Source organism: Ixodes scapularis, unplaced genomic scaffold, assembly GCF_016920785.2.
Source record: "Ixodes scapularis isolate PalLabHiFi unplaced genomic scaffold, ASM1692078v2 PGA_scaffold6__148_contigs__length_123643588, whole genome shotgun sequence".
Classification (NCBI taxonomy): Eukaryota; Metazoa; Arthropoda; class Arachnida; order Ixodida; family Ixodidae; genus Ixodes; species Ixodes scapularis.
Genome location: NW_024609881.1, coordinates 38,073,207 through 38,096,389, shown reverse-complemented (window position 1 = coordinate 38,096,389; position 23,183 = coordinate 38,073,207). Strand labels below are relative to the sequence as shown.

The following is a 23,183-nucleotide window of genomic DNA, read 5'->3' as shown; positions in this document are numbered from 1 at the left end:
GAGTTTACACGATAAGTACACTCTTAAACAAAAGAGTCACTATGACTCCCTTTGGGGGTATTTGCGCGCTACAGATTTGACTCCTCCACGACTCCAGTTTGTAGAGTCACTCGACTCTTATTTACAAAGAGTCCAGCGACTCTCATCACACTGGAGTATGGGCGACCCCAGGTGACGTAGTCAACTGTCACTCTTTAATGGCTCTAATCCAACGGAGAAATAGAGTCACAGGACTCCTTCGTGGTAATCACCGTGACACTGTAACAAGAGTTGTTTGGACCCACCTTTTATGAAGAGTCCCCGATTCCTATCGCAAAAGAGTAATGGAAGTGTATGAGCGACTCTCCAAAAAATTATCAGTGCTGACCATCACTTTGTCTGGAGTATAGCAGCCCTAGTCAAGTTTCAGTTTTTTCAACAAAGGAAGGCATTGTGATCGTTAGGAGACTTTTTGCCGCCAGCGAGGCTCCACTTGAATTTCCATAAAAAAGGGTAGTAACATAAACTGTGTGAAAGTATAAAAGTTGAAATGGAAACTTCGATTCCACCTAAAAGAAGCGGTAACCTCAATTATCTACAAGAGTAAACGTTGAAATGCAGAACTAATACCTTGCAATTCCCTTTAATGCAACACAGGAAAATGAATCATGATGATCGTAACGATGCTGAAGTGAATGCTGCTCTAAAATTTATCATGAAACACAACAGAAGCTTTTAAGACATCGTTCTTTTGTTACGTTGGAATTCGTACACAACAGAAAAAAGAAGTTTTTTTTAATCGGCAGCTTAACTTTCTATTAGTTTGATTGCACTTATCATTTACAATAAGTTGTATACCTTCTTTATCACACGTCTGGACTATTGGCAAGAGCTGGTGTGAATCAACATGTTTTTTTGCTTCATGCCTGGTTTGAGTGGACAGGTGGGTGGCAATAAATAGCAGGAATCTTCAAATTTAACAATAAAGATAGCTATTTTGTCTCAGCTCATATCACTGCCATTTGTGCACATGCAAGTTCACGAGTCCTACCGCGCAGGTACTGAAAAAAGCAAACGACAAGTATTTAAAACAATTACTTTGTTAGAAACTAATGTGATACATACTGCCTCGAAAGAGTGCTTCGGCTAGTCACAGGTGTTTTATCACAATAACTAAACAAATAACATCATAAGAAATAAAACTAATAAACACAACTGATTTAATTATTAAACAATAATGCAAATAAATTACTATGACAAGTTTCGTGAAGGCTTGCTTTGCTTGTTTGGTGTTACAGGATTATATTAGAATAAAAATAAATTGAAGTAAGTTTCCTTAAGGCTCGGTTCGCCTACTTGCTGTTTTGTCAAAGCTTTGTTTTTCTTTCTGCAGTTTCTTCTTTTATGGTTTGGATCCCCAGATCAACAGATGCACAAAGCACAAAAAAAGAAAAAAAGAAATCTAAGAGAAGTTTGGATACACAATGGAACACACAAACCTTTGTATTATAGCTGGAATAATCACCAAATACATATGGAAAACATTAGAACAGTAACCATTACTGGTAAATCGTTTTTTCTATTCTAGGAATGTGCTCCGAGTGCTGTCACAACTTTCACAGCTCCTACCATAATCTTTGTATTTTTTTACCCGTGAGGGTGCTCAAGCACAAAAAGTGTGCTTCGTCGACTCCCATCACATACTGACCTTTCTCCGCTCAGTACATGGCTAATATCAGAGATATTCCTGCTGAAAAGTCCAGGACGTCGATTCATAGGTCCTCGCAGACAACGGACATGCTTCCAGATGTCCATGGGTGATTTCCAGTGAAAAGTAACGTCGGGTTACCAAAATTCTTTTCTGGGTAGTGGGGAAAAAATACCAATGATAAGAAATAAGTTCTGGAAGTCAGACGAAGTTGTAGGTGAGCAAAGTAAAACTTTCGAGGACATGTTAAGTGCCCACAGTGTTATAGATGGAAAGTCCATGCAACAGAGTCAAGACAAGCGGGGCAGGCGCCCGTTGCTGTCTTTCTATATTTCGCTTTCCCCAATTCTCACTTGATTGTAAAGTGTTTCGTACGGTGGAACTAGAGCATCAGGGTGTCTACCAAATTATTGATTTCACACCCCTGACTTTTCTAGAATTTCCCTTGACTATTTTGATAAAAACTACCTGACCACTTCTGGGTAGAAGGATCATACTTCGGAAAGGTTGTTCAGCATAGTCGTACCCATGCGCAACCGTCAAGCTGTGTTCCGCATTGCCGTTCCACTTTCATTGGTCAGTTTCCCTGATGAAGCCAATGAAGCCAACTTTTTCCGATTTCCCTGAGAATTTCAGGTTGGTAGACACCCTGATGATATGTCACATTTCACATGAACACCACGAAAATGCAGACAATTGCATTCAAAATTATTTTATCCACCAGGAGGAACCTAACATATTCTCATGTAGAGAGATAGAGAGTGGAGGGCAGGGGAGGCTGGCTGCTGCTATTGTCTACCTTTTCTTTAAAAATAATATCAATTTAAGGCTCAAAGGGAACGTAAGTAATATATCAGTAAGTGCACTGAGAGCGCTTGAAACACAAGGGGCACGGTCCTTACTGAGGAAACAGGGGAGGGTACAAAGTCTAGCTGTACCTGTTCTGCAGCACCCTGCATAAGCTAGGTGCTAGGCAAGACTGGGGCTTATCTACTGAGAGTGTCTAGTACAGTCAAAGAAAGCATTATACAATTCTTCGTGGCTGCAATGAAAAAATATTGCATTAAAACAGGGACAAGGAAGGAAATGAAGACATTTTTTCTGAATAAACTAGTCGGTAGTAAGCGCTTGTTTCTTCCTTTCTCGTCCCCGTCTTATTGTGCTCCCTTTTTAGTTGTAACGCAAGCAAGCCACAATGGAATTTAGAGAGGGCTAAAAGCTCGCTTTAACATCTGTGTGCATGTGAGGCAAATCTTTATGTACAAGGCCTACTACAAAGTAATAATTGTCACTATTTTCTATCTGAGTAACAAAATAATGCATCTCTGCATTACAAAGTACCCCATAACTTTCCGTGTGCTGTACCGACATAGGCATCTTTTGCACGCAGAAATGGCGGGACACTAAAACTAATAGTAATTTCTCTATCATCTTTGCTTAGATAAATGTTACTGAAGTTTGGCAGGAAAGAACCGCCTTCGAATATCAGCCCGAATATGGTCTTTGGTTTGTTTTAAGTCATGGCCAAGTACTTCTAAAAAAATACTGAAATAACCAGTTGAGAAGACAGCGGACGATACTTATCTCACTTGGTTTCCAGCTTTAAAAAAGATATGTCTACAGATTGGCATAGCGAAAAAACCCTTTCAAACAGATTACCAACCATAGTTACATGTGATTTATCTTTAACATGAGTACGGTAGTAACATCTACCACGCAAACGGCACGGCTTTCCATCGCTCTTGTCCCTTCCCCTATCTTGTTTTCTTTTGCAAAGATCGGCATCGATAAGAACAGTGTAGGCCTCGACGACAGCAAACAGAGCTTGTTAGTGGTCGTCCGCACCAATTTAATCACAACAGTCTAACCCTCGTTTTAAGATTGCAAAAAAAAAGGATGCTTTCACCCAGCAAAAAAAAAAAATAGTAAAGTGGATTGGAGTATGACCATTGCACCTCTATGCTCACAAAGCCTGCCAGTTCGACGACGGAGTCATAGAGTCAAAGATTTAGAGCATGAGGATTCGGTAGCACAGTGCCTCAAAGAGCCATCGGGGAACCTGGACGTCAGTGCACACCTTTTGCAGTGGCGAGGACCTGAAACTTACTTCTTGCGTGTTTCGCGTCCGCTGCGGCGAGGCTCTTCTCCGTGTATGCCACTCCACCTTTTCTATTTCGGCGACCGCTTCTCGTGAAAATCTGCCAGGCTTTGCAGTATACCTGTAGAGGAGGCAAAGGTACGACAGATGCTGATGTTCTTTAGCAGGGCGCCAGCCTGCTGTGTAATCTTTGGGCAGCCCCTTAGTCCACAGAACTCTGAGAATGAAAAGGTTATCCCACCTGTGACATTATCTGCAACTCGCAAACTCCAGTGCTGCATTGGATTGTTTACAGGAAGGCATGCAAGTGAGTCATGTTTTTTTACCTGCAAAACTTTCAAATGGCCTAATTGTTTACCTTGGCAAAAACTGCACGGTTCGGGGCACAGCCACGCAGGCGGCAAGGCGCTGGCACCAAGAGGTCCCGTTCCCTTTCCCTGGCTGGCTCCTGTGGTACCCTTGTCTCCGTGGACTGAAAAGAGAATTGTTCAGTTTCGTGCATACTTGAGCCTCCACTGAAACAAAAATGATTCCACACGAACCTAATTGCCTATAAAGACCAAAGTTCACTTCTTCACTCTTATTTTCTACCCACCTAATACAGTGCTTTGTTAACAGGAACACCACCGTTAACTAGAAAACTAATTCGTAATGCAAGTGCTCCGTAGTAATGAATCATGTTGAAGTTCTAATTAAACAACAAGCATGGGCGCTAAAGACACTCTTCAACATGGGTGAGTATTAGTGGTCCCGATTTGGCTAAGATTTGCGAGGCCTAGTTTGACAACATAATAAATCCCTATTGGAAAACCCCAATATAAACAGCGTAATATGGATATTGGTAAACAATATCTTTTTATTGTATTGCAATACAATATAGACAGTGTATGGGAAAACATTACATTTATTGTATTGTATTACAATAAGGATTTGTTATGGGATTCCAATATCCATAATTCGTTGAAAATATTGGAATCCAATACCGTATAAACCCTTATTGGATCCCCATGTGTTGTATGGGGATCCAATAAGGGTTTACGATTCCAATATACTCAGCGTATTGTGGATATTGGAATCCAATATATTATATCGGCTACCAATAAAACTATATGCGAGTTGGAATATCACGTTCAGCACGACATTTCTTTGCAACGCAGTCTCTTCTTGTGTGTATTTCTGAGTGATAAAATAAAAAGTGTTGTTGTCAAATTATGAATAAAGAAGCAAAACACTGGGCTTATCCATACCAATTATATTTAACATATTCCTGAACTGGAGGATCTGGCATTTACTGCAAAAGAAAGTTAATTGTTTAGGACCCTCATTCAAAAACTTGCTGTTTGAAAACAGAATGTGAAATCCTCACCTTTTAATGAAAGCAGCACCTGCTAGCTGAAGCCATATAGAAACTGCAAAATAAAAATTTGTGATTAGTTCGCAACAAGTAGCAATACTTCACTAAGCCGGATAGATTCAAAATTTTGTCTGCGTTTGATTGTGGAAAAATAAGCTTCCATTCCACTGTCACGGATCATTCTGAGCTCCGTCAATTAAATAAACCTATCGGCTCGTCTGGCTTCACAGTTCCTGCTTTGCACCTAACTAAAGTATCTGGAATGCTCACCTTTGAGGAAAAACAAACTGGTGCTTGCTTGCTTGTAGGCCATGGAAACTGGAAGAGAGATTTGCGATTAGTTGCGTCCAAGTAGCAATTACATTGAGTAGCCCCGTAATCTACACTAAGTCGAAAAGATTAAAACAATTACATGCGCAGGACATAGATAACCTCTTGCAACGTAACTGGGCATACGTCAATGTCGCTCGCGTGTATTACAGAAAAATAAGCTTCAATGCACGAGCCCTCAGTCGTTCCGAGCTCTATCAATTAAAAATGCTGTACCGGTCGTCTGGCTTCAGTATTCCTGCTTCGGGAATCTGGAATTTTCACCTCTGAGGAGAAGCAAACTGGGAACTGCTGGCTCGTAAGCCTTGGAAACTGTCAGAAAGATTTGCGATTAGCTGCGTCCAAGTACCAATTTCTTTGACCAGCCACCTACAGCACACTAAGCCAGATAAAATCAAAATTACATGTGCGTGACATAATATGCCTCTTGTGACAAAACTGGGCACATGTTTTGTCGCCTACAGCAACACTGAAGCCAGACAGAGAAGCGATACGGCATATTTAATTGACGGAGCTCAGAACGACTGGGGACGCTTTCACTGAAGCTTGTTTTGCTACAATACACGCGTGTATTGCAGCAAAACGAGCTTCAGTGAAAGCGTCCCCAGTCGTTCTAAGTTCCGCCAATTAAATATGCCGTACCGCTTGTTTGGCTTCAGTATTGCTGCTTCAGAGCAAACTAGAAAATCTGGAATCCTCACCTTTGAACGAGAGCGAACTGGCACCTGCTGGCTTGTGGGCCGTGGAAACTGCAAGAGAGATTTTTGATTAGTTATGTACAAGTAACAATTTTTTTCGAGTAGCTGCCTACAGCACATTCAAATTACATGCACGGGACATAGATGCCTCATGCGACGGACCCCCTACATCCTTGTTTTCCATTAACTTTGCTCACCTTCACCACCCGCCTCCAATTTCTGCGCTACTTCTTTAATCTCAATTCCCTGGTTCCCAAAGGCCATGCCATGGCTTGTGCCAGTCACAGGTCTGTCAGCTCTGCAACTGGCGCCATTGTGGCAAAGACGCCAAAGCACCTGGCGCTTGATGTGCTCTTTTAATATTTTGAGCATTGCTGAAAACAGGTGGATGGGTGTCTGGTATGCCCTTTGATTAGTTGCGGATCGTTTCGAATCAGAGGGTAGGCGCTTCTGCGATCTGAGCGCATGCTCGGTATTTAACAATAGTTGTAATTGAACTCTGCAGGAATCTTCAATCATAACAAACAGAATGTACAAGCCAAAAGGCTTAGCAATTGAAACACTCACCATCTATCTATTTTCGTTTCTTGTCTGCAAGAAGCTGTCGTATATGTAGCCTGCCTTGCTTAAGCCGCTCCTCCCTAGTGTCCCGGTTGGGTCTCGTCCTGATGAATCGTCGGTGCAGACCTGAGGTGCAGTCAACATCAGATTAGACCTTTTGAGACAGAACCATATACTTGCTGGGAGGAAGTATACCCAAACGAATTTTAGCCATGTCATTCATAGGGAGTTTTAAAATGAAAGGCCTGACGTAAAATGAGACGTCAATACTGACGCACCCTTTTTGCGAACCTAAGATTTTGAAGGCCTGGTCCCCCTAGCTAGGGGGACAAGGCACATCAATCCCGGCATGTGGATGAAATTTTTACCTTAAGATCCTGACTCAATGCCCACCCCCGAATATTCGACCACCACACTTTTAGAAAAAGATAACTTTTTAGAAAACACCAAGTCATCGACCACCCCTACAAAAGCCTGAACCAAGCCTCCTCGTACCATGGCTTGTTTGCTCCGTGCCACCTTGAGTTAATTCGGGCTGACATTTTTTTTTTTTTCAAATGGAACCCAGATTCTTAGTTTTGGTTTCACTTGCAGAGGCAGGTGGATACTTTTGTAAAGCTTCCTCCCTATGCGCTTCTGAGTCAACATTTTTGCAATGGCCAACCCCCGGGCTGTGATTTTTGCGCTCCTTGACAAATGCTGAAACTCGTATAGCAGTGATGTGATTGGCCTAAGCCGTTTTGGAGCAGAAAAAGTGGCCTTTGGAGCAGCCAAAACAGTGTTTTGGAGCAGCAAAAGTAGCTTTTAAAGGGACACTGACACCCCCGCAAAAATTTTTTTTTTTTTATTTTTTGCCAGGCGCTTCATTATGGTGTCGGAGGACTACCCAATTAATATTTTGCAACAGAGTAGCGTATTTTTTTAATAAAGCCAAAAGACGCGACTGCTCGAAACCGAAACCGAAACCCGACGGAGGTCGGAGAAGTGGAGAGAAGATAGTGAGTGGCGGAAGTCACGTGGCTACACCCGACCGCGCGTTTTTTTTTTTTTTTTCTTCGGTAGCAGACGACACGATATGCGGCGTGCGATGCGGCGTGCGGGAACTACTCGCCGTGCTTTTGCAGCTATGTTTGTTCCGCTCGTTGTTCTGTCCTCCAAGATGAGTTGTTTTGTACATTGAGGAGTTGGAGATGAGTAGTGAGTGCCCGTGGTGAATTTCCATGATCGGCTCCGAAAAGAATACACCCAAGATGTTGCGTGAAGAGCTGACTGACATGTCCTGCATCCGAAAAAAAGTGGCATTGTGCGACAGAGTTTCCGAAAGATCAACGGGATCGGGACCAATGGCTGGCTGCAATTCCTGTAGAACATATACCGGCACCTCGGAAAGCGGACGCAACCTGATTTATATGCTCCTTGCATTTTGTGGAAAGTGATTACATTGGGTTCGCAGGTGTCAAAACGGAAATCCCATACCATTTAATTCAGCGAAGTATCTTCCACAACATTTGTTTGTTATCTTTTTGTTTGTTTCTTCAGTGATGATTGTAAAAAAAAAAAGAAAAAGATATGTAAACATCGGAAAATGTTCGAAAAAAAACGTGACATCTAAACTTCTTTTATTTTTTGCATCACACAATCGTAAACTTAAAAAGTGAAAGCCGTTTACAACTTCCTGTAACGCCGAATTGGAGCGCAGCTTTTGAGGAGGAGTGGAGGGTATATTCCTCCTCCTCCCTCGTGATCATGCCTGCTAGTTCTCCTCCCCTCGCCTCCGCCTCCTCGTCTCTCCTCCCCCCCTCCTCCACCTTCGTACTGCTTTCCTCCTTGCCGCTCAAGCCGGAAAGGGTCGCGTAAGAGCTGTGCTCTTACGCGACCCTTTCCCCCCCCCGAAGCATACTAGAGACAATGAGGGGAGGAGGAGGAGGGGGAGGAGGAGGGCAGAGGTCCGGGGGGTCACGTGACTTCGAGGGGACGGGATCACATGACCTTGGGCGGACCGTCACGTGACTTCGGCGGGGGAAGGGGAGTCACCCCCGAGGTCACGTGACCTTGGCGGGGGAGGAGGGGGGAGGAGGAGGAGCGGAGGGGGAGGAGGAGGAGGGGAGGGGCGACGCCGACGCCGACGCCAACGCCGACGTCGCACAGACTGGAAACGGGTCATGTGACCCCCTCCCCCCGAGGTCACGTGACCCGCCCGGACCATACTACACAATGAGGGGAGGAGGAGAAAGAGGGGGAGGAAGAGGAGGAGGAGGGGGAGGAGGAGGAGAGGGAGGGGCGCGGTTACGCCGACGCCGACGCCGACGCCGACGGCGACGGCAACGCCGACGGCGACGCCGCTCAGGCTGGAAACGGGCCCCTAAGAGCTGCGCTCTAAAAAAAAAAAAGTTTCACAGGGGATCGAACCCGGTCCCACCGCGTGTGGACCGGACGTCTTTCCCACTGAGCTACTGGGGCATCGCTTTTGTGGTGGATCTCTTTCCTTAGTAATAATTCAGCCGGTAAACTGTAAGTTGAAAAGTTTTCTGTCGATTTTTCTCTGGAAAAAGCACTCCCGGGTCGAAGTCGCGAAGCACCACGCTTTGGGGACATTCGCACCTAGTAAAGAAATCGTACGCGTGCATATTCACCTCGAAGTAGACACGTCGTGCTTGACGTTTGCGCGAGCGATGTCTTCAGCCACGAGAAACTCGGCGACGTCTCGCGCATATCAGCTTGGTGGCCGGGCGTGTCGTACGGGGTGAATACCAATTCTTTTGATCAGTCCCAAATTTCTCTGTTAACGGTAGACAGAATTCGCCGGTACCGCGAACGACAGTTCTGAAATAGAGGTCATACGCCCGTCGTCCGCTGTCATCGCCGTCCCCGCGAGTCCCACGATTCGCGAAATGACGAACGCACAGAATGCTTCCGGTTGTCTGTGGAACTTTTTTTTTTTCAATCAACGTATTTACAGCTTTTTAGAAGCCACAAAAAATAGGTTTCATATTCAAATTTTTTTCTATTTTTATTATTGAGTGTGTGCCTTCAGTGACCCACGACTTTGATTAAATTTGGTGGTCGCATCGATACCTTAGAAAACGGCCCGTGACCGCGAAAAAGAGGGTGAGCGAGACTCGAACCGGCCAGTTCTTGATCGGCGGTTTTCGGGCGGAAAGAAACCGAATTTCGAGCCGCAAATTCTGTTCTGGGTAGTTGAGCTCTCATATGTCACGTACAACTAAAAACCTCGGCGAGCATAAATACACTGTCTGTGTCCCTTTAAAGCAGATATTCTAATAAAAATAAAAATATTTGTTTTAAATGCTGGACACGCGAAGAGATTCATGCTGCCGAAATAAACCAATTATGGTGAAGTTCGGCCACCTGGGAGTCTTTCAAGATGTAACTGAAATGCCAATGACATGACACATTTCTTTTTGCTTTTCAAAACATTCTGCAAGGCTGGAGCAAGCTTTGCTTTAGCTTAGGGTAGTAATGAATGTCCAATTTCAATGTCTCCAAAGAAATATTGCGACATCCCACTAGTGTACAGTGCTGTAGGCATTGCCAAGCAATTCCGAAAAACTGCTTGCTACCGTTTTACTGGTTGCCGACGTGCCAGATTTTCGTCAAAACTAATTAAATGTAAAACAATGAATTGCAAGCGTCCCGGCTGCTGCCTCTGTTGTGCAATTATGTTCGCATCGTTGGTTCACATGCACGTGAGGGCAACTCCTGCAGGCTTGCAGGTCACGTGCTTCGTCGCGCGAGCGAAACGGCTGTTCGATCGAAACCGAAACCATGCCTCTCCGCTCTGCCGCCGACTGGTTGCCAAAAGTCTATGCAAAATGTAACTGCACAGCATGCGACAAAAAAGAGTCCAGCGCCGCGTGCTTGCAAGGCCGGCAGGTTAGGTATGAGATAAACACAGAAAAAAAGAACCTGAGCGCATTGATGCAAGACATCGCGAGCCAGGGTCGCTTTGTGCAACGACTGAACTCGAGACAAACAAGCGCGCTCTGTGGGTTCAGCGTGCAGACATTCCCTTCTTTGCTTCAGCTCACTTCAACTTTTCTTCGCGACACATTTTTCACGTACCGGCGTCCCTCTCGAAAGAAAGCCCATCAAGAGAAACCTAGGTAATCAATACTTCGACACAGCAGTCTTTGAGCTAGAGAGGGATTTTGTAGCAGCGTTTGTTTTAAACAAGAACATGAATGTTGATGAACATGCGGCGGTCCTTATGTTTCAGTTTAGGAAGCTCCATATCTCCAACGTCTTGCGGCCGTTGATTTCAGGAGCGAGAGCTTCAGCTCAAAAAGTAACTCCCACCGCGCCGAAACATAGTTTCGTTTCACAGCGTCACGTCATGGCTGGTACCCAGCACGCTAGCGTCGCAGCACACACACACACGCCGGCAACTATCGTTAAAAAAAAGCGAGACGAGACTTACGCTTACGAGACGACGAGACATGAAAGGAGAGACGGCATGGCGGAAAAAACCATGCAAAAAACCATGGACGATTGATGCAGGGTATTTTGTGTCGGGCGGCCGTTTGCGCCGCCTAGCTCATGCATGCTCAGTTACGGTACTTAGTTTAGTTTCAGCTTTGAAAGGCGACCAAAATTGGCCCTTTGGCGCAGATTACCCATATTTTGGGAAAATGTAGCAGGATGTAGCAGGGTTAGCCCCTTGGCGCAGTTTGGCGCAATTGGCGCAGCCATCACATCACTGATATAGGTGGGCAATAGCTCGCCTTGAAAATACTTGCTCTCGGTGGCCGAGAACAAACTCGTGTTCCTGATTGGCAGCCATTTGCTGCGAAGAATACCTGCACATATCCTAAAGAACCCAGTCTTAGTCTAACACAGATGCTTTGGCCAGACAGAGACGCAAAAGCCTGACACAAGACCACTATAAAGACAGGAAATAGAGTGTCTGTGAGGAATAAAACACACAAATCAGATAGGCATCAATCACTCACCTTGAAAACATTTGCCATGAGCGGCAAGGAGCAAACTTCTGGCCTTGATTGGCTGGTGCTCGCCACCAAGACCTGCATGTATAAGAAAGACCCGGTATTAATCAAACTTGGGTGTTTTTGCAGAAGAGACACAACAAAATACTAATGCAAGACCAGAACACATAGGAAATGGCATCCAAGAGGAATGAAACACAAAACTCATACAGGCGGGTAATAGCTCACTTTGAAAATACTTGTTCTTGGTGGCCGAGAACAAACTTGTGTTCCTGATTGGCAGCCATTTGCTGCGAAGTTTACCTGCACATATCCTAAAAAAACCAGTCTGAGTCTAACACAGATGCTTTGGCCGGACAGAGACACAAAAGTCTGATACAAACCACAAAAAGCAGGAAATAGTGTCTGCGAGAGATGAAAACAGACCGAGGTGGAGAGGCTCGTTCTGTTTCACCTTAGTCAAAAAGTGTAGCTCATTTTGCTAAAACAATGCATATTTGCTAAAAAATGTATAATATATATTTGCCCCACTTAGCAGAGTTTACTGCCAAGGGTGCCTGCAAACCAGAATAAGTCAGACTTAGTCAGTTTTTTTTTTCTTTTGATGAGCGACAACAGAATCCTAAACGGGTGATGAAACAAAATATAAGCCTACCAAGCCAGACTAGTTTGCCTTGATGCAAGTACAGTGCCTCGGCCGACAAATGAGTTTCTATTCTTGGTCACTTGTCATATTTGATGGGAACAGTAAAGTAAATGAAAATAAGGCTATCTTTCTTGCAGCCGACAGCTGCAAACGAAATTCATATACCTCGATAAACAACCTAAAAATAAAATTGGGTGGTGGCCAAGTGGTTTATAGTGTCAAATTTCAAATTTACAGACTGTGTAGTTCTGGTTTAAGTCCTCCTGGTGTATATTTTTACCCTTATTAATTTTTTTTTTGAGGCACTAACACATAATTTATATGCTAATTCAACTTTAGAAGCGTTATAAGAATACTCCACGGCTTAATAGTGCTCGTAATAATTTCTCATGAAGAGCGGCTTTCAATTTTTTTCTTGCTCTCGCTGCTGCTTGCTTCCTCACCCTTAAAATGCTGACAACTCGACACAAAAGTAATAAAAAAAATGTGCTTCAAATGTGATGAAGATGAGCATTTCTAAGTTGTACCCCTGCTTCATGCCCTGACCATGCTACCATACCATAGCTGAGCACAGCGACGAATGGTCCCAGGTGCTGTGACCCGACCGTATATAGCCTTACGGTGTGGCGCAACTTATGGAGCCCCTATGCTTGATGATGGAGCCAGTGTGCGAGGTGCGACCTGCTTGAGCTGTGCAAGCCACAGCTTTACAGCCTGCAAAGGGTGGGAAGATGCCCCTACCCTTGCAGAGCTTGCAATAGCTTAGCAAGAAGCTATTGCAAGCACTAGGGAGCCAGTGTGTGAATAAAAGCACTTCTGAATGTGAATTAGTGTGTAAATTATGCGTCTATACGTTAAAACTTTAAAAAAAAGTATTATTTATAAGTATAAATATATATATATATATATACTGTAAACGACTAAATTTTCGCGACGAACTAATTTTCGCGAATTTCGCGAATCGCCTACAAACGCGAAAAATACGTCCCGCGAACAACTCGGGCAATATGTGAACACTACGGAAGCTAAGCTCGGTTCGCGAAAATTAGAACCCGCGAATAATTTCAAATTTTCAGCTTTGGCCCGATTCGCAAAAATTTGAGTCCGCAAAAATGAAGTCGTTAACAGTATACTAAAAAAAATGCAAAAAGAAAAGAAACGTCTCCAGGTGGGTTTGAACCCAGAGCTCCACTGCCCTTGATTTCAGTTCCCTAAGGACCACTTCAGACGGGGCAACGTTTCTAGCAATTTTGAGGTTGCTGGCGGTTTGTTCCCTAGGTTTTCCCAGATCAGCACGAACTTCTGAGATCAGGTTCGGCTCAAAACAGACAAGCAACTCTAACAAACTGGAGAAGTTGGAAGCGGCAGCAGCCAATCAGAGACGCAATATTTTCACGTGACACCCCTGTGGTGGTGAGGATGACAGCTGAAGACTTGGTCCTGGTTTGAAATGGATCATTTTGGAAATAAACTTTTTCAGAAACATGAGTGAGTATTCTCAACGCCACTCAAAGATATAAAAACACGTTTTTAGCACGTAGTTGTGCGTCTATATAGTGCAAGAAAAATCCAAATTCATGATGATGGCAAGTCATAGCAATTCGGTTGCAGCGTGTGAACGCAGGCGGCCCGTGTTGCTGGTGTTGCGACGTTAAGTTGCTGGGGGAAATTGCCCGTCTGAAGTGGGCCTTAGGCTCGCTTCCACCGTTCACGCTCAGCGAGCAAGCCTGCTTCAACCGTTCACTCCTCAAGGCAAGCTGGACAGCTACAAGCCACCTAAATGTCTACCGCCGCATCCCCGGCCAGGTCGTGACGCGACATAACTTATTAAAAGTCTTGCTGTCACTGCCACGACCGGCCAGAGTGAAGTCGAGAAAGAATCATATAAATCATTTCGTAGCTTCTTGGAACGACCCCCCTCAAGGGAGAGTCGTCCCTCCGCCCTTCGTCGATTGTTGGACTGACGCAAAGCAACTAGCCGTCCTAGCCCAGCAGTTACAAATAGTAGTGCTCATTAACTCGGCTGCCAGCATTCCAGGTGCCAACCGCAATTTCCGCCAGTTTACCCGACACCCTCTGACAATCTCGTCTGCCAGTGTTCCCGGTGTCAACTGCCATTTCTGCAATCTTTCCAACACCCACTGACAAAACCCCATCTGTACTCCAGGCCTCGACAAGCGCTTACTTGCCTACCGCATCACCCCAAGCCTAAATCTTAAATCTGCAATGAGTCCTGGCTGTTTCCCCTCCTGCCACTCGTTATCCTGCCTTCCAGCGAACATGCCGTGACTCTCCTCTGCCTCTGAAGACAACTTTCTTACATCTTAAACGCGCTCCCCGTCTCTTGCCAACCACTAATCTGGGGTACCCGAGAAAGCGGGTCTGCAACCTCGTTCTTCGAGCCCTTTAGGTACTCGATTGGAGGAGACACCTGCTGAGCTCTGCCGTGAGACAAGTCGCCAAAATTCCAACATATTTGTCTCAACGGGCATCGTTAGCGTTAGTGAACAACCCGCTTAACGAATCCGTGAGACTCCCTGGGGACGACTAGAAGCAAAGGCATACCAAACGAGCCCCATGTTGGATTTTCCATTTTAATGTTGGTTTTTTTATGGAGTTAGCTTAGCTACTAATAATCACCGCCCAATTGGTATGCGCTCCGCCTGTCACCCAGGGAGTGACATACAGCAACGAGAAGACAGCGAATAAGTTGACTGTACCTCACGGTTGCCCGTCGTTCGGAGCCGGCAGTCCAGGCACGCCGACCCTTGTTGTCGCCCGTCGATCAGAGCTCACAGTCGGAGTCAGTGTACAGGCCTGCGGATCGTCCTTGCCACGCCAGCGCTGCGTAGACTGGCTGTCCCGGGCTATCACTGCCCGAGTCTCGCTGTGGAATCACCCCGGGATCGTCATGGCCTAGGCTAGATGGCCAGGACTCGCCGTTTCTACCGGTCCGGACTTCAAACCTCGCTGGTGGACCGCTCCGGGGTTCGGCATGGGCCAGGCCAGGCAGCCCGGCTCCGATGTTCCTGCCCAGCTCCAGCCTCGCTCAGCACGCACTGTCTCGCGCCAGCTCGTGACTTCTCCGCCGACCGCCTGTCATGCCCTCTGCCTAGTCTTTCACCCTTGGCTCCCAGAAAGTTAAGGAAAGGAAATGTACCATTATGTTCAGTGAAGTTCGGTGAGAAGACCCAGGACTCGGACAAGAATGCCGTTATCCTTGGTGTGACCCTATGAGACTCTCTTGCTGCCTTTGCTGGGGTTTATCTAACTGATGTACCCGTCTGAAAAGTAGAAGAAACATATGTGCATAACACTCATTATTCACAAGAAAATTTGTCAACATCCAAAATGACCCACGGAGAAAATTATGCGAGGAATTTGTCGGCCACGTTGGCCGAGTTACCCCTCGTGGCCAATGCTTCATTGCAACTTTAATTGTAGTAAACAGTCATAAAGTATATTACAAAGTGCAATTTGGTTTTGTACGAACCTACAACACACAAAACAGCACTCTAATACAGTATGTCGAGGTACCTCTAAACAAATTCCAGGGTTTCATAGAGCCTCCTTCAGTTAACTGATGTTAAACATAAAATATGTGCACCAAGGAGTGAGCAAACAGTGACTCCCAATTAGTCTCAAGCACCAGCGAAATGTCGACAAGGAGTGCAATGTGTAGAATGTCGTCTAGAAATGTGCAGCCAAGATGAAAAGGCGAGATATAACGATATCAGAATAAGATCACACCAAAAAGGTTCCGTTACAATCTAGGCACAGTAATGAGTCAACCGACGTTCAGCCGCGATTCACTTTGCGTTGAGGTGAAACATGGCCAACAAAATATAAAAAAAACGGGTTTTTTTTTTGTTTGTTTTTCTGTACATTATTTGCTTTGCGCCGTTGATAGAAGCACAGTTGGGCGGCGTCACAAAGTCACTCGCTAGCGTTTTTCAAATTCGTTCATCGGCACTCATGGTCTACCCGGGAGGAGAAAAGTACGAGCTCAGAGCCGAGCCGCCGAGCGTCGATTGCGACTTTCCTAAAGAGAAGCTCCGGTAACACTTCGGCGACTCGTCAGCTTCAAACAACGCTCCTTCGAACCACCTTCGAACGAGCCTGACGCGTCCGCGAATCCAATGCGCCGAACGGTCGCGGCAGAAAGCACGCCGGAAGGAAGGGGGCTGGAGGCTGAGTATCCGAAAGAGACGCGGCGCTGGTTTCTACGTCTATTTCGCACATGAGATAACAAACTGGCAAAGCTAGCCGAGTGTGAACGGTGACTGACGTTACATTGGAGCACACGCAGTCGAAATGACGCCTGCAACAGAGCACAGCTAGAGGTTTTCAACAGGGGACACATGCGTTCAAAAAGGCCGCGATTTAAAAACTTCACGTCGCCTTTCTGTCCTTCGGTGTTTACTTTGATCCGCGTACACCAAAGCACTCAATGCTGCAAGTAATAACGTCGTATATACGTACCTTTCGAAGCAATTGAAAGTGTGTAGGTTTCGCTCGATGCCCACGAGCACAGAGTGCGACGAACGCCAATCCCGCCGGCAGCGCGACGGCGCCGGCTGGCCGGGTCACCGGGTCAGCCGGGTCGCGAAACCGACGCCCGCCCGCTGCGCACTGCGCATGCTCCGCTTCTCGGCTCTCTCAACCATCTCAGCTCTCTCGGCCGCTCCGGCTCTGCCAGCTCTGCTGGCTCGGCAGCACGCCGACTCACGGGCATCGCGGGCTCGCCGGGCTCGCTCCCTTCGAAGTTCGAACAGTTCGAAGTTCAAACTGCTTCCAAAGCGCGAGCTTGCGCGCGCGCGCGCGGGTTGGCGATGGAAACTATCTTCTCGAAAAACGAGGCTGTAACGTATCGTTTGATGGCGCAAATGCACGTATTTTTCACGTCGTTTTTTGTACAGTGTGTGAATCTCGCGAAACAGGCGACGAAAAGTGGTGGGTGAAATGTGCTCGCATGTCGTCGTGGATTTTGTGTACCACGTAGGATTACCCAGAAAGGTGGGTCAATATCGATAAATGTGCGCGTAAGAAGCAACTACATGCACGTGACCTGTCACACCTATTCACCCTCATTATTTTATCGTGCGAACCGACATTGCCACGTATCGTGTTCGATTTCGGTCCCAACACCGGTAACTTCGAACATATCGTGTTTGATGTTGTGTTTCTCGCCGTCGGTAACTTCGTATTGATATCGTATTCGGTCTGGTGGTTGTGTCTCAACACCGATGGTTTCTTGTTGTATTGCGATATTGTGTTGCAACATCGAATTCTATCCCGGTACGTTGGGTTTATCGTTTGGCGATCAACTTTTGTTGCATTACAACTGCAATAAACATTTGTTGGAAAACAATCACTCCAATGAGCACGTCGTTATTGGGCTTTGTCATTAAAAGGTAGGTCGCGGCGGGTGTTCCGGCTATAGTTATTCTGAATGGTTTGGTGGTTGTCTAGTTTCAAACGCGCGAGGCTGTGTGTACTGTGTGCCGTACTAACAGCTGTACATACTTGCATTGTCGATCAATGTTAATGTGTTCGCAACGCAGAACGTTTATGCTATGTGTGTATCCACACCCAATATATTTCTCGCGTATTGCCGTGTGGATATGCCAACGTAATTCATGTTGGTAACTTGGTATCCGCGTTCTGAGATTTATGCGCGCGATATATCATATTGTATTCTCCTTTGGTCGCATGATCGACGACCGATATTTGTATATCGTGTCGCCGTACAGTATGTCCATGTCGGTCACCAATATGCACGCGATGTCGTATTCTATTCCAATAACCGTAAGTTCTGTCGGGATATTGTGCTTCGATATCGTGTTGTATACCAATAACCGCAAGTTATATCGGGATATTGTGCTCCAATATCCTGTTGTATACCAATAACCGCATACTATATCGGGATATTGTGCTCCGATATGAATTCATATCGTGCTTATTGGGTTAATCGGATAACAATACGTTTTTATTGGTTTCCATCATCTTCATTGGAATACAATATTTCCAATAAGCCGACTTCATATTGGCCTTTTTCAGTAGGGATTACATTGTTTCTGGTCACATTAATTTTTTTAAATGCCTTGGCAATAGTTCTGACGTTGGACTGGTTTTCAGCGCACCAATATAATGTTTGCAACTTCGCCATGAGAACCACGAAGTTCTTTCAAAACAAAATAGCAAGCTTTAAAATAAAATAACAAAAAAGTTGTACAGATGCACGAATATAATTACCATTGTCTATGCCCGTACGTGCTGGCACGTGTTTCTAGAAAAATTAACAAATACCAAAGTAATGCACGAATTATACATCGTGAATAGGCTTGCCGACAACCTGTTGAACAGTGTATCGAAAACCAAGAACGCGTGCACTGTTAAGTTTTCCGTTCACCACATGGTTCTCTTAAGGCCCATTCACACTCTTGCGACCTCTTAAAACTGGGTTCGTTCTCTATTGGGTAGCAGTGTAAACTTGGCATTCTGGCAGATTTTCTTTTTTTGTCGCGCTTTATCCTTTCTTTCTTGGCTCGAAAAACTTTTGTCAACGTTGTAAACGAGCCTTTTTTATAGGTATTACGCACGTTTAACCTCGGAAATACCGCGAAACCTTCGCTCTCGTGAAATGCAGTTCCAGGGTCACCGCATAGATGGCACCAAAATGCCAGTGTGTTCCCTCGTCCTAAGAAATTTTAAGAAGTTTTAAGAGATCTCGTCTCTCTCGGTCATACTCGGTTGCAAGAGTATGAGCGGCCCTTGAGACTCAAGGTTTTGCCAACTGTGTTCATTTTTTTTTTTAAATCTTGGAAAGTGCTTCTAAGATAGCAGTGCACATGCATCCTCCCGAAGCTGCTGGTGCATGCTTGGGACACCCTCGGAAGCTTCTGCCGTTGACCTTGGAAACTTGTGGACGCACGCATATTGAGGTTCGATCCTTCGGCCTGCCATGCCCTTCTTGACGCGCAGTCGTCCCACGCCGTTAGCGGGTCCTAAGCGCAAAGTGCCGTCGTCCCTGCATGCACCACACATATTCGTTATATCTTTGTTTGATTATTTTTAAATCACGCTATTTTGGCGATTTTTGTTGTAAATGATTTTATTTTCATGTAAACTTCGACTTAGGTGGACTTGATATGTGCAGTTTCAAAAAAATAAGAACCAGCATTTTTGTTACTTACATGATACAAAATAGCGCAATAGCAAGCGGGCTTGCCGATGTACTTGCATGCCTCCTGCACTTGTTAATTCACCTTGGACCACTCGTGGGATGGTTAACACGCTCTCACTTTAAAAGAAAAAAGTCTCGGCCCCTCTGGTTGTCCCATAGTGGTAGACATCTGTGTAACACCACTTTACTAACTCCGCCTTGTTACAAAGTGTTGAAAAAGACCAACAAACTCAGAACACTCCAAGTTCAGAAAAAGTATCTAGAGTTTTGTATAAACAGACTGGTAGCATGTGCACTAGAGTTCTGTTCAGACGGAACGATAGCAGGCCCTGTAGAGTTCCGTACAGTGGGAACGACAGCCAGCCTTGTTGGGTTTCGTCCTGAAGACTGAGCAGAAAGGATTGTTCATTTTCGTCGAAGTTCGACTGGCAATAACAACCTATTGGTCACCTACTTTGTGATGCAGTGAAGGTTCGTTTTCTTCTTAGGATTGCGTCAGGGACCCGATGACTGGGAACGCCGATGGTGTGCGGATGTTGATGGTCTAAAAAATGACTGAAAGGACTCCATCTGTGAGAGAGAAATAAAAAGAAACGTCTATTTACAGTACAGATTGAAAGGTGGCCCGACCGGCGTTCCTCACGGCCCTCGCGCGTCTCCCTTTTTCTTCCTTCTCCTCGAGCCACAGCCGCGCCGCTCACTTTAAAGTCATTACTCAGAGAAACGAAAGACGAAACCGAAACTACAGCCACTGTACCGAAACCCTGCGCATGTCGCGCCTCTGGATTTGCGGCCATCATTTTGTTTGACCTTCACACCTCCCCAACAAGTATAATTTTGGGGCCTTAATGTCACAAAATTATCATACGCAAAAACAAAATGTCCGCCCGTCATACACTGGTCGCTCATGTAAGGTGATTTTGAATGTGCCCGCCAAGGCTCTAAACACCCCGTTACTACCAAAAGTTCCTTAAGGCGTGCATATTATGAGCTAAAACATGCATCTAAAAAAAAATCTGCAAAGGCGTATGCGGAACATATGCTCTCTCTAAACCAGGCTATTTTCCCTAAACCCGCAACTGCCCGTTCAGTCATACCAACAACAACAAAAAAATCTCACCAACTTAAAGTCTACAATCCATTTAAAAAGACACACCAAAACTTCGGTTCGCGCATGCGACGAACCAAAAACCATTGCTTGACAAAGCAGTCGCTCCTTGTCTATGCGGTCCGTGTGGACCATGTGGACCTCGCGTTCCACAAGCTGGTCCATCTCGAAGGCTCTCAGCTGCGGCACCCGGCCCCCCACCGGGAGCTCTGTGGTCTTGGTCTGCTTCTCTTTTGGGCTGGGCCAATCCTCCTTCTTGACAGGTTCGCCCTCGGCCACTTTGTCGGAGTCTCCACCCTGGGTCGGGGGTGCCTCTTCGCCAGTCGCCACCACCACCACCGCTAGGTAGCCATCGTTTGCACACCCAGCACTTGCCTGTCGACCGTCGGGCTTGCGGTCCGAGGCGGACATCACCGAGAAGACGTCCCGCAAGTTGCGACGCCCTTTCTTTTTGATCCTGAACGCCTCGCCCCCGGCCACGGAGACAACCTTGTTCACCGTGAAGCTGCCCGGCTGTAGGTCCGCGTGGGGCACCGCCGTCTCCTGCGGGTACTTGGCCTCGAGGTTGAAGGGCTTGCTCCGGTAGAAGGTGAGCATATTGCTGAAGGGCAGCTGGTGCCAGCGGGGAAACACCTCTGCCCGACTTTCCTCTCCCTTGCCCGGGTCGTAGCACAGCTCGATAGGGTAGAGCTGGGTGTCCTCTGCCGCAAAGTCTCGCATCTTGAAGATGGGTGACAGCATGGCACACTGCAGGGCGCAGCCCCTTACCACCGCCTTGTCCTGGTGCAGTGTCGTGGAGGGTTACCGCTGGAACAACTTGCGGACCAGCTGCTTGACCGCCAGCGCCCGGATGCCACGCCCGACCAGCTTCACCGACTCCACGTCCGGCGGCCGCAGCCCGGCCACCGTCAGCACCCACGCCATCGTGCGCTCGGCTCGCGCTAGCAGCTCGGTGCACATGGTCTCGAAGGTCTCCCGCTTCATCTTGCCCGCAACGTCCCGGTCGTTCTTGAAGCACTCGATGTTGAGCGGCCAGTCGTGCGGGTTGGCACTTATCTGCTTCTTGAGCCTTTCGCACTCGGTGGTGAGGCGCATGAGGGCGCGCCAGTTGGTAGCCACGTCCAGCTTGTAGCGCTCCTTGAACTCCTGGACGAAGTAGCGCAGCAGCACCATGCCGAAGTCGTGGGGCCCGACTCCATCGACGGTGGTGGCCAGCATCTTGAGTCGGTCCTTGTTGAAGGCCACCAGCACCACCTGGAGCGCCTATCGGCTCATGTCCACAAAGGCCACCACGCGCGGTTTGTCTTCGGGCTGGTTGTCCTTGTAGAAACCGAAGCTGAGCGCCATGGCCGTCGTCTGCGACCTCATTACCTTCGTCAGTAAGCGCGTCTTCAGCTTCACAAACCATCGGTTTCAAGTCAACCCTCCCGCACGCCAACTTTAGGCTGTCGTAGTCATCGGGCGTCAACAGCATGTCTATGCCGTTAACCAATTGTTCAGTGACGGCGCACAAGAGTGGCACCTCTCGAGGGGCATACACAACGTAGCTTGTGGAAAGGGTCATCGGTATATGGCGTAAAACGGCGCTCACGCTGTCCCCGAACGCCCCACTCAGTGTCACCCTTCCGGCCGACCCCTTCATTTCAGGCGCCACCCCTTTACGCACTACGCTAATTTCCGCTCCGGAATCGATAACCGCCTGCACCATCCTCGGTCCGCATTTTTCCTCCACTCTCCGCAACTCAGCACCGGTACCGTTCTGATTGACATTTATGTCCTAAAACATACTCTGCTGAGATGGTGTTAAATTTGTTGAGATGTTGCCTACCACGGAGTAATTTTTTTGTTCTCCATCTGCCGTCTTACGCGGACAGTCACTAGAAAAGTGTCCCATTCCCTTGCAGCTGAAACACTTCACCGGAGAAGCGTTAGGTTTAGTGCCGTTTTCGGTTCTCGCGTTTCTCCTCGAGAGAAGTGGCCTCTGCTGTGTTGTATGCGCGGCTCTTAGCTGGCGGGTGATGTCGCTTTTTGCATCGCTCGCCCTCGTCGAAACGGTCAGCCAGCGCAGCCACCTCTACTGGTTTAAGCCATTTTCCGGTCTCATTTAGCGTTACATAGGTCTGCATGTCGACAGGCAAGTAATCTCTAATGCGGTCAGAAACCATTAATGCTAGCAAGTCCTCAAGAGAGTCGATCGAGCGACTTCGAGCATAATACTCAAAGCAGCTCTCAACCCGTGTCGCAAACTGAGTCCAGGATTCTTTCTCCATTCTAGTGGCTTTGAGAAAAAGCCTCCTGTACTCAGCCGGCGACAGTTTGAGTTCCAAGAGAACTCGCTCCTTAACCGCACCGTAATCACTCGCTTCGCCGACAGGCAGCCTATTCACCAGCGCCCGCATGCGCTCCGTAAAATAAGGTCGCACGAGCGAACCCCTCACGCACCTCATATGTCGCAAAGACATTTTCGACACCGCCGAACCAGCTTGGTACGAGCAGTTGAGACGACGGCATTTGTGTCAACACACCCTTCATGAGCCTGGAAAAGCTAAGC

The 23,183-nt window shown here is 46.7% G+C and overlaps 1 pseudogene; it reads right to left on the bottom strand.

Annotated features, from left to right (window-relative positions):
• Positions 1 to 19,754: 19,754 nt before the first annotated feature.
• Positions 19,755 to 22,340, bottom strand: LOC120840031 (annotated as a pseudogene).
• Positions 22,341 to 23,183: the final 843 nt, after the last annotated feature.